Source organism: Ambystoma mexicanum, chromosome 6p (genome assembly GCF_040938575.1).
Source record: "Ambystoma mexicanum isolate Mex_15411 chromosome 6p, UKY_AmexF1_1, whole genome shotgun sequence".
In the NCBI taxonomy this organism is placed as follows: domain Eukaryota; kingdom Metazoa; phylum Chordata; class Amphibia; order Caudata; family Ambystomatidae; genus Ambystoma; species Ambystoma mexicanum.
This window is the reverse complement of record NC_090935.1, coordinates 1,035,785,909-1,035,800,908: the sequence shown is the minus strand read 5'-3', so window position 1 is coordinate 1,035,800,908 and position 15,000 is coordinate 1,035,785,909. Positions and strand designations below refer to the sequence as shown.

Genomic DNA, 15,000 nt, shown 5'->3' with positions numbered 1-15,000 from the left:
GCATCACAGAATATTATTTTCCATTTCAAGCACTCACTGAATGCAGTAATGGCGGGTTTGCAAGACATGCTGCAGCTTCCTTTATTGGAAAGATGGCTGCCCAATTGTACGTTTGTTTCCATATTAGTGAGCTATATTGCCATTTTGTTCATGTTGCATTTACCTTATACATTGGTCATGTAATGTTCTTCATGTCTGTGGATGCTATGTTAATATTCTTAATGCCTAAATGCATACATTACCTATTGTGCGTGTTCTTCATGCTGTGCACATTTGCGTCATGTCTAATGCATGCTGAGCAAGCAGTCCATGGACCAAAAGCAGAACTTGCAGATTCTCAGAAATATTACAAGCATTATTTTTTCAAAACCATTTCTACCCTTTAGATGGACATTTTGTAACGGAGTGGATTAAACATCTATTAGGGTACGACGTCCGTTCATCACGGGATGTTTTTTCGCAGGTTTTTTTACCACAAATTTTTGCAGAAAGAAAACTCAGCATTTTTTTGGGGGGGGGGTTAGAAAAATATATAAAATTGGGTGTGGTTTTTCGGGTATATATAAAAAAAAATTAAAGGGGATAGGGGTCTGGGGGGGAACCCCCCAAAAATAAATAAGATGTTTTTTCATTAAAAAAAACTTGCGGTAAAAAAAAAAAAGAAATACAAAAAAATAAAACAGCGAAAAAAAACATCCCGCGATGAAATCACATGGAACCTTCCCTCCCTTAACACTCCGCCTAAAAAGGTTTCTATGAAGTATAAGGGGTGTGCTTGTGCATCCCATCACTGCACACTTCTTGGAAGTGCAGGGGCTTACAACATGTTCCTACAACTTTGGAGGAGGTAAAAATTGGAGTTACTTCTATAATTTATTTCAAAAACTTCTTAGATGTATTCGAAAAACTCATTTACTTCGTGAAGTAAATGTCCCATACCTTGCAGAATTTGAGGGCAGTATTAGCAAATACCACTCGTTCTTACCATTACCACTGTGCAGTCATTAAATCATTATTCACATTAGAGTATACTCGAATGATGAACAGTAGATAAAGAAAATGGCAGTAGCACAGAACGTAATGAGGCCATAGCCGCCATGGTTGTTGCCACTATGAAATAAGTGTCCACTCTGGGAAGTGGTCCCTGGCATCAGTAAGCGATGCAGGGCAGACCTGGACACCCATACATAGGACAGAGGCGGGTTTAGCATTTGAAAATGCAAATACCCAGAGTGCTTTGTGTCAGAGACTGCAGAAGACAGACCTGCAAGGCTGCCTCCAGGATTGGACAACTCTGGTGGTCAAGTTATCGAAAAGAAGCAGCATATGCAATGGCCATTAATAATGGATAAGCTGCAGTGTGCTCCCTGAAGCGAGAGAATGCATCTTCCAAGAATTGTAATGAGGTATTTGATAGTATCATGCAGCCTCAGTATATATATATACATAAATATATATATATACACACACACACATATACACACACACACATATACATACATACATACACATTGCACATGAACATAACAGTTTTTAAGATATCCATTAAAAGAAATGTATCAACCTTTGTTTCTTCTTGTTTTCTGTTGTTCAAAACCACAACGGTTAGTTAGGTGGTTATTACTTTGTATCAGTTCGAGCACAATTCTACATAAGATGTCTGTCAAAGCGCCAAGAAGCGGTGCGCTGCATTGAATAAGGAACATATGAATTAATTACCAGATGCAACCAGGAACAGCTGTCTTGTGTATTTCGTTATGGGTTCGTTTTAGGGTGGAGGAGGTTAATTTAGATTGCCTTCCTACTAATATCTTTAAATATAAAAGCATGGTTAATTACATTTGAAAACATGGGCAAGTTATTTTGTAGATATTATAATGTATTTAAGGCACACAAGATACCTTCAATGAATCTAAAAGGGCACACACATACATTGTTTGGGTGGAGCTTTATTACCTGTGGCAGCTCCCTACCTCTTAGCTAACAATATTTCATGAATTGGCCATAATACAGTTTAAGAGAATGCCGCAGCAAGGGACAGACAGCGCGACAGAATTAGGGGCGCTCAATCGCAGTATCACCTTCACTCTGGTTCGTAGGATGTTAATCCATATTTCTCCTCCACCATCACCTATGATTCCGGTACACAGAAGGAAAAATGATATGTGTATTCCTAATTAAGGAGATTACAATGAACACTACATACGATTACCAATACTCATGAGGTCAGTCACAAACATGCTGTTTCAAGATATTTTGATTTTCCAGCCCTATACATGCATATATATAACAATGTATTATGTCCTGTTATACAGTCAACTATAGCTGTATATTCCATGCATTGCCCTCTCTGTATTTTACTCTAAGTGCAGAGGTGCACATGAAAGGACACAATCCCTGATACAATATATAATATACAGAGATAAGACTGCATCTTGCATGCCTTCCACCCCTTAATTTGTTTTTTAAAAAGCTATGGAAAAATATGTATTTCCTTCTTCTAAGATGTGTAAATCCTCATACTCTTGTTCTTACTTGTAGTACGGTTTTATTGTTTGTTTTCCAGAGAATATACTGTCGTAGCAAGACACATACATTATACTTCTCAGTACTGCCCATTGTCTGTAGAAGAAATTCTGAAAATGATGCAACGAATGAAACATACTAGGTGAAGAAAAGTGAGGAAACACTCTTCCCAGGAATTCAAGATATTTCCAACAGACTGCATATTCTGGGGACCATGTACTTTAATATGATTTTAGTGTGTATTTGCCACTAATGGGTTGAACTTCCATGTTTGGCATATATTGGCAGCTAAGAAGTGTTTTGGATAGAGGCACCTAAGAAGCGTTTTGAGTAGCGACTATGGATGTGTGCTATACGAACAAAGTTACACCCATCATCAGCATTTATACGTCTATGTGAATTGTTCAATCTAGGTTTGATTGCAAATATTATTATTTTTTTCCTTTTTCTTTTACAGAATCTAGTTAATATGTTTTTTTAGAACACAAGGATAGTAGACCACTGTATATACATTGGTGAATACTTATGGCCAGGGTCTCCAACCAGTAGATCGCGAGTCACTGGTAGCGGGCCTGAAGCTTCCCAGTAGCGCCTCATATCAAACACCAGAATTAGCGCTGTGCGTTTATTTTGGTGTCTAAAGTCCCTCTGCCCCATCCCTCTCCTCGTCCTGCAAAGCAAACAGTTAAAAGCTGTGTGCACAGTGAGATGAGGGCTGAATCAGGGCTAGACTGGCTCGGGCAGTGTCCCAACAAGGGTTAACTATCAATAACAAAAGTAAATTGAACATGAGAATCATCACGACAGCTGCCACGACCATCAAGGCAGCCAATGCCATTGCTATTTTGAGGGGTCAGAAAAGCGAAACGGACACAAAGGTAGAGTTTTCTCACAAGTTGCCACTTTATTAAATAAAAAGGGGTGAGACAAACGTCTATCTTTCGCTAGCCTAATAAGGATGTCCCTACCCAACAAACTAAGACTAAAAACAATCACCTAGTGTCTAAACATTATCTGACCGTCACACTACCATACACAACAAAATTATACAAGGTTTGTCTTTAGTTCCACAAAATAACTTCAAACTCAAAAGCTGTAGAAGGTTGGACTCCCTTCCACTGGATCAATGTAGGAAAACCTTGAGCAAAGTTCAGATTCAAGAATGTTCTGTGCAACAAAAAAGTTCCATTCAACGTAGCAAACGTCTTTTCCATTCAATATATCTTTCTACTTGGCAAAGTGAATTTCTCTCTTAAAACTGCCTCTCCATAAATCAAAGCAACTTGTCCACAGTCTCTTGTATGGCAAAACAAAAGTCTTTACCTCAAAACACAAGTTCATAACTTTGGACAATTGTTCTTTTCTCAAAGGCCAAGCAATTGTTAGCATATCTGCACACTGGGTACAGACTTAACCCTCACAGCAACTCCATATCCAGAACCTGTTTCTTCCATCTATGCATCCTCATGCATATGTTATGATAGCGCCTATACACAATGTGGTTCAAAGCGCTTCAAGGCAAGGGAGGGAACAAGGGAAAATACAATGACATTCTTACAGGCCACGAACAGTAAGGATGTGAAATTAACTATCGTACTCAGCCTGACAACATTTCAGGAGCAAAAGCTAAGACATAAATAAGGAAGGGAGGGGGAGAGTGGGATGGAAAGGGAAACGGACAGGTGACTACCGTACTAGGCCTGACGACATTTCTGGTGGAGCCAGAGAAAAACAAAAGGTGAGGCAGAGGGGTGCAGAAAGGGAGGGGAGGAACAAAACAAGTGACTTTCAGATGGTGCTGGAGGGGGTGGGGGCAGTATGGGGAAGAGGGAGGAGAAACGAGGTTGATATCATACTAGGTCCGGGGACAATTCTGATAGAGTAAGTGCATAGAAGAAAGTAAGGGGAGGAGATAGGAAAAGAGAGAGGAGGAGACAGGAGAGAACAGAGAGTAAGCAGTCAAAAAGAGTGGAGAAGCAAGAGGGGAGAGCGAAAACAATTGCAGAAGTCAGTAGTAACACATGATGTTGCAAGCCAGGATACAAGATGAAGATGTGAACAGCATGATTCAGGACCACCATGGGTACAAGATGCAAAGGAAGTCCACCATGAGAGTTGAGAAAGGGTGACGCACCTACCCTCACTGTTTCTCCACCATCATCTCCATCACCCTCTCCCGCTTAGACTACTTAAACTGCCTTTACTTAGGTGCAACAGTGTTTCAGCTAAGGAAACTGCAAAGAAACCAAAACGCTGCAGCCCGATTGCTCATTAACCTACCCCCCAGAGAACACATCAGCCCTACACTAAGAGGACTCCATTGGCTCCCTATTGGTCGTCGCACTACCTTTAATGCCATGTGTATCCCTCAGCATGCCATCCACACCTGCCTGGAATTCCTTCACGGCAAAATCACCCACTACCACCCCTCAAGGACTCTCAGATCTCACACAGCATCTCTCCTCGTGGTCCCACATTACAACTCCTCCAGACTTGAGCGGATCCTCTTTCTCCATCCAAGTGCGGATCATCTGGAACTCCCCTTGAACATTTGCAAAATTGGCAATTACCTGCCATTCAGAAAGACACTAGACCTGGCTTTTCCCTCCCTCCTCTTGAAACCTCCCACCACTCTACACTCTCGATAGGTGCACAGAAACACAGACCCATACACAACAACACTCCTGCCCAGCAATACCCCATGGAAGCCGGCAGCGTTAAGAGAGGCACGCTGTAACAAACTATCATCCTACTCCCAGTCCTGCACCCCCCTTCAATCCGGGCCCCTCGCCCACTGCTCAGACTTTCCTTCCAAGGAGACCACGAATAGTGAGACCAGCCAATCGCATTGGACTAAAAAAAAGAACACTGCAATCGGACTCCATCCAAGCATACGGTACGTATACCTTACACCATGTCTGCGGACACAGGCCACAGGCATGGCCACTGATCCATGCACGCTAGAATGCAGTTATGGCTATGCTATTCTGGTCTAGAAGCACACATAGCCGTCCACACTGAAACCCCGGACGTACCTCAGCATATCTGCCATTGGCATACAGCGACAACCAACGAAAAGTTATTTGGTCTAGATTGGCACACATTGAATCTTCAGCACTATAACTATCAGAAACCACCAACAGCGCCCAACCATGTGTGTGACCTGCTGCCTACTGAAGCCTAGCCAGCCTACCCAAGTCCTAACCTGGCGAAAGTGGACACAAGCATCCGTTAATAACTGTTAGAACCTCTACACATGTACTGCTGTCACCGAGGGTGTTCCAACCACAAAGTGCATTGAGGCCATAGAAACGGGGAAAGGGCGTTATATAAATAACGAAACAATGCAATACGTCTGTTGACGTCATTGCCACCAAGAGGTGCAAATGATGGCTGACTAGAAAGGGAAGGATGACTACATATGCATGCCATATGAGATAAAGCTTGGGCAGTGATCTTCTCAGTCTCTCTGTGTTTCTTTACATTTATTTTGGTTAGCATTACTTTGCTTGCTGTGAATTGTAAGCTTTCAATGAGAATGGGGAAAAAAGCCACAGCTGTTTTTTGCTCAGCATGTGCGTGTCTGTGTGTCGAAAAAAAAGAAGACAATCCATGTGAGACCCAGCTTGCAAGAAAAAAATATATATATCTAGCGCTATGCGTTGCTGTTTATTGTAAAACAGTGATTTGCATTTATTTGAAGATACCAAGTTCTCCGTTTTATGGCAGTAGTACCAAATTGTTTTAAAGGTTAAGATGGAATTTCCCACGAAATGGAGGCGCCCACATCTATGCCCGTCCCAATACAGGAATTCAAGCGCTAAGGGTAATTCTACATTTAAGTAAATGTGGAAAACTACTAGCTGCACTGCATTTTGGTGCTTGTCCACTTACATTTATAAAACTAAACAGGAATGTTAAATGACAAGTGATATCAATGCCAGGACAAATATGATGCGAGAGTACTGTTCCAACCTATGTTTTACAAAAGAAGAGCATGAATGAAGTAATTGGGTGACAAATGTGAGCAGGGTTTTATATGTATATATTTTGATGTGTGGGATTAATATAGATTAAGCCTAGTTACTAAGTAACAGAGCACTGTACAAAACAAGGTGGCGAATACAGGGGGGTGGGGGGCCTTGAGGAGAGCCATGGGATGGGAGCACAATTATACGTAGAACAATTTACTAGGTGGGGGGGGGAGAGGAGGTAGGTAAGGATGGTTACAAATAACTGAATTGAGATCAAGTGGGTGCAAGAATAAGGGGAAGGGTGGGAACAAGGGAGCTGGAGAGGAGTGAGGTAGGGAAGGAAAGTCAGGGGGGAGTGGAGAAGAAGGGCTTTCAAGGAGGTGCGGAAGGATGAGTAGGTGGTGATGGAGCAGATAGAACGAGGTAAGGAGTTCAAATGTAGCTGGGCCAAGAGCTGAAAGGAACGGAAGCGTGAGGAGGCACATGGGGCAGGGGGTACAGTGAGTAAGAAGAGGTCAGCCGAGCGGAGAGAGCGGGAGGGAGTGTAAAATGAGAGCAGAGAAGAGGTATACTTCGAGCTGAGAACAGACTTAGGACCCAGGCCTGGGAGTGACAGCTCTAACCAGTCACAGTTCAGAACCCTCAGGTGGGTAGCAACAGGCACGGACCAATGATCAGACCATCACACTGCAACGTTGTAGAAGTAGCATTTTTGGGGGATAATCTGACATGGAAGAGTCAATAATCTAACAGCTATAGGGGAACTACCACTCAGCGCCAAATCCACTCGCACAATAGGTTTACTGGAGATTGGCCCAGATTGTGATGTCATGCTGACAACATAGCACTACAAAACTGGCCTGCGAGCCTGAGATCTTTGAGAAGATTTAGGAGCCTGTTTCTCATGCTGATCTCTGTTGGTTTTTGACTGTAATAAACCGCAGGTTGTACTTGCTGTCTGTCTGGGCCTGCGTTCCTTTTTGGAAGGGAAGGGGTTAGGCCTTGCACGAGTTCACGAACTCTAAGCACCCCTCGGCCTGCCTGGGAGTTCCATCCCAACAACACTGTCTGGGGCTGTAGCCCATTACTGTACCTACATGCTAATCACATGTGCACAAATATCATTGGCGGTTGAACACAACCATGGCACCAGGCAGACCTTCACCTGAAAATGCACTACTTAACACTTCATTCCAAAGTGTCCTACGCGAAAGTGCTCCAATTCTGCCCTATCCCTCCCCCCCCGCCCATTTTCACCCGTCTCGCAGCTTTTCTTCAGCTATCACACCCCCCAATCTTTTTCAGCAAAATTACTCCTATGGCTGGAAAAGAGATCGCTCAGTGCAGGAATTGGCCTGGATGTTCACAGATTGGAAATCCAGCAAAAAGTGTCTCCACAGATCATGCATCCAGGTAAACATATAACCCATGCCTTTGCTCCTGCACTTTACTGCTCCCGAAGGGACCAGCTGTTCTCAGCAGTCAGAGACATTCAAAGCTTTTTGTTGTGAACTTAAGCACATACAAGTGCAGCAAATGTTAAATATCTGCAGACACAACAGCAGTGAATAACGTGGATTGGCTATTGGGTCTTAATAGGTTCAAATGGTAGGTGATTTTACGAGGCAGGTATAAAGATGCATGCTGAGAGACAGCAGGACTAAAATGCTTGTAGGCTTCCATTCAGGATAAAAATAAAGCAAGAATCATAACATTTTTGCTCAAGTACATTGTATTCTCAGGTTGTTTTGTTATGTCATTTCAAGTCATCTCTTATTTAAATCCTGTCTTTTTACACTTTTTTCAAGCCTTTCACTTGTCTGCCACAATTTCGCCCTAGCCTTGCCCCCTTACAGCCTTCCCTGTCCCCTCTTGGGATCCAAGAATAATGTTTTACATTCCCAGCACTGAAATTGTTGAATGTCCACATAAAGGCCTTGTCGTGGAGAAGCATCACAAAAACTACACATTTAAACAATGAGAAACCGTGAATGTAGGTGTGGAAATGTACTGGCAGGTTAGTAAGATGGCAGCTAGCCCCCCCAAGGTTAGCTTAGGGTCTGGAAGAAGTACTTGGTGGGACTCGCTTCTGGAAGCAGCGCTCGGTGTCTCCCCCAGACTGGCCACGGCCATCTGACCTCACTACTTTAAATAAGGATTAGGGGTTGTGATATATGCCTGCAGGCTTCTGCAGGCAGGACAGCTGTGAAACGAGGCCCTCGCACGGGGCTCCGCTGGTGTCGCGGGGGCGGCGCAGCAATAAAGCTCACGACTGCTCTTATAGTTGCATAAACCAGGACTGGCGTTGAAACGCCAGTTCCGGTGATACCTTTATTTTTAACATCCGGCGGTAGCGTGTCACGTGACCCTGCTTCTCGGGACACGTGACACCACATTCCTCCCCAAGTTGGAGGCAAAATCTTCCCCCTTTTGTTCGTGACATTTTACTTTGAGTCTTACTTCTGAATAGGTGAAAGTCTCAGTCCTTGCTGCCTTCTTCTTTGGCATATCTCATTTACGACATATCCTTGAAGGCGGGAAGACGGTCTGGGCTTGTCTCTCAGGCAGTATCGGGTGCTTCTTTCTCGTGGCGCGTCTTCCGTGGCGGCTTCTTCTTCACCATTTGCTTCTTCCGGCGTTTCTGTGGTCTGCAGTGGCGTGTGTGCTTGGGGTGAGTGTACTACTTCACATCTCTGGGGCGACCGTTGCTCTTCCCACATTTCTTGAGGTACTTTCCTGAAGTGGGAGACGTTTCTGGTTACCGTCTCTTTTCCTCGGGTTGCTGTAATCATGCTGTGGTTGGTGGTCGTGACGGTCCACGGGCGGGCTTCGAAATTGAGGGACATTTTCTTCGGTGTTGCCCGGTTCCTGACGAGGACCGTGTCCCCCGGGTTTATTTCTCTGTGGTGTGCTCGTCGAGCAATGCTTTCACGCTCGTTGTGTCTTTCCCGTCTTGCTTCCATCTCGATGATGTCTGGGTCAGGCGCTGTCCAGTCTGGGTGTATCGGTAGCTCCGCCTGGATTGGAACTCCAAACATGAGGGCCGCCGGACTGACCCCTGTGGCTGAGTGTGGGGTTTGACGGTGTGTCCTCAGAAACCGAAATACAGCTTTCAGCCAGGGGTGTCCTTGATTCTTGGCGATCCTGATGATCTTGTTCAGTGATCCCATGAAGCGCTCTGCGTCACCGTTTGCCTGAGGCCATCTTGGGGTGATGCGTTGATGTTTGACATTGACCTCTTTGAAAAATTCTTTTAGTTCTTGACTGGCAAACGATGGGCCATTGTCACTTTTGATTTTCTTGGGAATGCCGTGAATTGCGAATATTTTCTCTAGTGTGAGGATAGTGGTTTCGGTGTTTGTCGAGGCCACATGCTCAACTTCTGGGTACCTGCTAAATTCGTCTATTACTACTAGCAGGTAACCTTCTCCAGCGATGGTGCAGTGGTCCATACTGACGGCCTCCCATCGTTTTGTGCTTCGGGGGGCGCAGCTGAGAGGTTCGGGGTTTGCTGGTCTCTGTGATGCTTGGCATGCTGTGCAGGACTCTACGATTTCTGCAATTCTCTGGTGCATGTTTGGCATCCACATTCGGGACTTTAAGTAGGCGGTTGACTTGACGATCCCTTGGTGTCCACTGTGGGCCAGCTTGAGCGCCCTGGCCTCGAGGGATTCCGGCAATATGATCCTGTGTCCTTTCAGTATTACGCCTTCAGGTGCTACGGATAGTTCATGCCTGATGCCGAACAAAGCCCTGAGTTTGGCTTGGGCCGTGGTTGTTCGGTGAGACATTGACATGAGGTATGTTTTCCAGTTGCCCGACTGAATAGCTGCTGTTGTATGCTTCAGGACTGTGTCTTCTGCTGTTTCTTGTATTACTTCCTGCAGTGTCAATGCTCGTGGTCGGGCGCATGCTATCACGTGGCAGACGTGTTCGTCTGTTTTTGTTGCGTGGTGCTGTTCTTTGTCAGTGGCTGGCCGCGGGTGGCGGGACAGGTAGTCCGCCGGATTGTCTGATCCTGGGCGGTATTCTACTGCAATGTTGTAGGGTTGCAGCTGCAACATCCACTTTTCAATGCGGGCGGGAAGGTGTGGGGCGGAGCCTCGGAATATCGGGATCAGGGGCTTGTGGTCGGTGAAGATTTTCACCTGTTTCCCTAGCAGGTAGACTTTAAAATGGCGACATCCCCACAGAATGGCCAGGGCTTCTTTTTCGATGTGTGCGTAGTTTAGTTCCGGTTTGGTGAGGGCTCTGCTGGCAAACGCGATTGGAAATATCGTGCCATCTTTATCTGTTTGGGTCAGCACGGCCCCTAGGCCAACCGGGCTGGCGTCGACAAGAAGTTCGGTCTGTCGGTCTACGTTGAAAAATGCCATGGTGGTGGAGGCGGACAGGGAGTCTTTTATCAGTTGAAAAGCCTGTTGGTGGACCTCCGTCCACTCCCACTGTCGATCTTTCTTGGTTAGATCCCCGAGTGGGTTGGCGATGCTTGCCAGATCAGGGATGAACCGTGCACAGTAAGTGGCCATTCCCATAAAACTTCTCACTTCCAAGGCTGACTTTGGTGGTTCAAATTCTTTTATGTCTTGTACTTTTGATGGGTCTGGGGATACCCCAGCTGCGCTGAAAATGTACCCGAAGAAACAGAGTTCCTTTTTGTTGAATTCGCATTTGTCTGCGTTGAGGGTCAGTCCGGCATCCTCGAGTCTCTTTAGGACTGCTGCAAGGCGTTGGTGATGGTCGTCTTTGTTCGATGCATATACAAGGATGTCGTCACTGATGTTAGTGGTTCCCTCGAGGCCGGTGATGACTTTCCTGATCTCATGCTGGAATACTTCCGCCGCCGATGATATTCCGAAGTTGAGTCTCTTGTATCGCATCAGGCCAAGATGGGACGAAAATGTTGTGATGTATCTGGATTCTTTCGATAGTTTTAGTTGATGATAGCCGGACCGGAGGTCGAGCTTGCTGAAGATCGTCGCTCCCGTGAGGTCTACAATGAGTTCGTCAATGGTGGGAGTGACATGGCGCTCACGGCCGATAGCTATGTTGGGGAGCCGCATATTGATACATATTCTTACTGCGCCTGGTTGTTTTGCTTCTGGGCTACTACCATCGGCGAAACCCACGGGGTTGGTCCAGATGTCTTTTCGATGATCCCTGCGTCTTCAAGCTTGAGTAGTTCCTTTTCTACGGCCTCTCTCAGGTGGAATGGGATTCGCCTGTGCCGTACTGCTTTGGGTTCGATGGTGGGGTCTATGTGTAGCTTAACTGTTCTCCCTTTTAGGCGCCCGATGCCTTGGAACAGCTTTTTGTGCCGCCCCAAAAGGTCGTGTAGTTCATCGTGTTGTGTACTGAACGCGAAGTGTATCAGTTCCAACTTTTCGGCTGTTTTGCAGCTAAGGAGGGTTTCACACCCGGCGTCTACCACGTATATTCGGGCTCGGCAGCTGGCGTTACTGTGGGCGAAGTTGGATTTGAATGATCCTCGCACAGGCAGGGGTTTCTTTGATCCATAGGCGTATAGCCTGACTTTCCTCTTGAGGAGCTCTGGCCTGGGGTTGAGACTGTTAAATGCTGTCACTGGCATGACATTTACTGTGGCACCGGTGTCAATGATAACTTTCAGTGGGTTTCCATCGGAGAGGATGGTGCATGTTGGTCTCCTCTTCTGTCGTGATTTCCGTGGGTCCACTGCTGATATTAGGTGCACTCGGTGTGTACGTCTTTTCCCTTTCTTTCTCCTTTCTTTGCCTTGCCTTTCGGGGGATGAGTCACTGTCACTTTCGTCGCTATCACTCGTGGTTTGGGATCTTTGTGATTCGTCGACTGCCTGGCTTTTCCTCTCCGCGTTGTTTGGCGGGTTTCCTTGGGTGCGAATCTCCTACGTGGTTCTTGTGATGGCCGCGGGTCTGCGTCACGGTCATTCTTGTTCAGTGGGTTTAGGCAGACTGCAGCGTAGTGATTCAGGCGGTTGCATTTTCTGCATGTTGACCCCCATGCTGGGCAGGAATCCCCTTTATGCCATGGGCCTCCGCACCACTTGCACGATTGGTCACGCCTTTGTGGTGGTTGCATTCTCGGGTTCTGTTTCGGGCGGGTGCCCTGGTGTCGGGAGATTGCTGCTACGTTTTCCGTCGGTCCTGTGTTGTCTAGCGGAAGCCTCTGAATGGCTGCTTCCATGACTGCTACTTGTTCCTCTGTCTGCTCGCGGAGTCTTGCCATCTCGAGGATGCGTGACAGTCGTACATTCTTCTCTGATAGCATTGCCCTCCTCAGTTTCTCAGAGGAGATGCCGTTGATTATTTGGAGGCGAATGGCGAATTCTTCGTCCGGAAATTCGCATCCCACAGCCATTTCGCGAAGGCGAGCGTGAAACTTGTCCACTGTCTCTTTTTCTCGTTGTCTCGCCATGCAGAAATGGAACCGCTCGTAGTCGGGGTTGAGGTCCGGTTTGTGAAAAGGGCGGCTTTTGCTGCCGCGTAGTTGGCATCGCTGCCTCTGTTTGGCGTGGCGTTGAATAGGCGCAGGGCGGCAGATCCTATGTTGAGGAGGAGGAAAGTGCGCATTTTTTTTGGCCCGGTGATGTCTCTCGCGTCGAGGTGCATCTCGAATTGTTGTATCCATATTTCCCATCTGATGGCCGCTCCGTTAGTGAACGGGTCGGAGGGTGGCATGAACGTGGTTAGCGAGGGGTCTGTGCGTTCCTCGGTGAGGCTCCTCCTCGACGTGGACCTGGCGCTGGACTCTGATGGGCTGGACATGTTGTGTTGTGCGGCGTTGCGGCGCTGAGTTGCAGCTTACCGTGTGGCGGTGGTTGGGCCTGCGTGGGCGTGCAGCGCGTGGTCTCACGTGCGGCGCTTTGGTTAGGCAGCCCTGCGTGTCCTGCTTCTCCCTCGTCGTGGGGTCGTGATCTGCTGCTGGGTGCAGCTGCCAGGGTTAAGGAGGCTGCTCCCGGGGCTGTCGTTGAATGTGAGAGAATATATAAAAAAAAAAAAAAATTTCTCGTTGGGGCCCTGGGGTGCTGGGGCCGCTCTTCGCCGCTGCTGGAGGTTATCTTTGATTGTGGGCGGGGCCGGCGTCGTTATCCTGCCGGCTCCGCGATTGTGTAAACGTGGGTTCGTGGGTGCGAAGACCGCCGTTGTTGTCGGGGCTCGCAACCCACTTTCTGCCTCGTCGCCAGTGTGATATATGCCTGCAGGCTTCTGCAGGCAGGACAGCTGTGAAGCGAGGCCCTCGCGCGGGGCTCCGCTGGTGTCGCAGTGCGCGGGGGTGGCGCAGCAATAAAGCTCACGACTGCTCTTATAGTTGCATAAACCCGGACTGGCGTTGAAACGCCAGTTCCGTGATACCTTTATTTTTAACGTCCGGCGGTAGCGTGTCACGTGACCCTGCTTCTCGGGACACGTGACACCACAGGGGTGGGCGAAATGTACCCTGCGAAGCGAAAAGTGCAGAACTCTCACTGGATTCCGCTGTGAAATCTGCATTACGGTATTGCTGCCACTGAAATTTCATGCAGATTGTGATGTTTTGTTTCAATGTTGGTTTCGTGCAGTGAGACAAGAAACTCAGCATGAGTCTTTTTTTTAGATCTGTGCTAGTTTCAAGCAGTGACACACACTTTGTGCAAGTCTTTTGTGATCCGTGCTAATTTTGCACAGCAACACGATAAACTGTGCAGTTTTCCCCGGCTTGTGCTAGTTTCACGCAGGAACACAATACACTTAGCGCAGTTTACCCCGATCTGTGCTAGTTTCGCACAGCGACACGAGAAACTTTGGCCGGGCCTTATTTCAACCCATACAAGTTATACAGGAGAAACTTAGCATGGGTTTTTCGATGTGCACTAGATCGCACTGCGGCACAAGAAACTTTGCACAGTTTTTGTGCTAGGTTAGCGCCACTGCATGAAAAAAATTGCACTGCACTTTTCGGGTTGCGCAGCGGCACGAGAAAATGTGCGTGGCTTTAGTCGATATGCAGGGTGGCAGAATGGCAGATTGTGGCGAAGCATAACAAAATCGGACAGATTTCGCTTCCGCAGCTGGTGGAAAGGAATTTAATAATTTAACTCAGCTCTAACAAGCTTGCCTCCCTTCACTATATCGTCTGTAATACATATAAAGGTCTATACTGTATGGGATCTGTATATTCCACACAACGAACTGCCTCCTGTTTCACTTTGTGTGTAGTTTGTTTTCACAGACACCGCCAACCTTAAAATGAGGGCCTTGGTGATCACTACATTTGAGGGAAGTGAGAAATGGGAAATGTACTGAGGAGCAACAGGTAAAATCATGGGCAAAAAAAAATCAAGAATCAAGAAACCTTTAAAAATTGCCGGCTTCCCAAAAATAAAATGTCAAAATACTGAGTGTTACACAGAAGCACTGACATGTATTTGGATACAAACTGTTACGTTCATGACCTGGGCATGCACCTGTGAAATCCAGTGGACAATTGTCAATGTCAACACGTACCATGTCATCATCCCTCC

General features: G+C 46.7%; 1 protein-coding gene across 3 annotated transcripts in view; it reads right to left on the bottom strand.

The window, feature by feature from the left end:
- AUH (AU RNA binding methylglutaconyl-CoA hydratase) overlaps positions 1-15,000 on the bottom strand; it is a 1,015,770-nt gene that overhangs the window by 960,787 nt on the left and 39,983 nt on the right. The gene's annotated exons all lie outside the window — the stretch shown is intronic.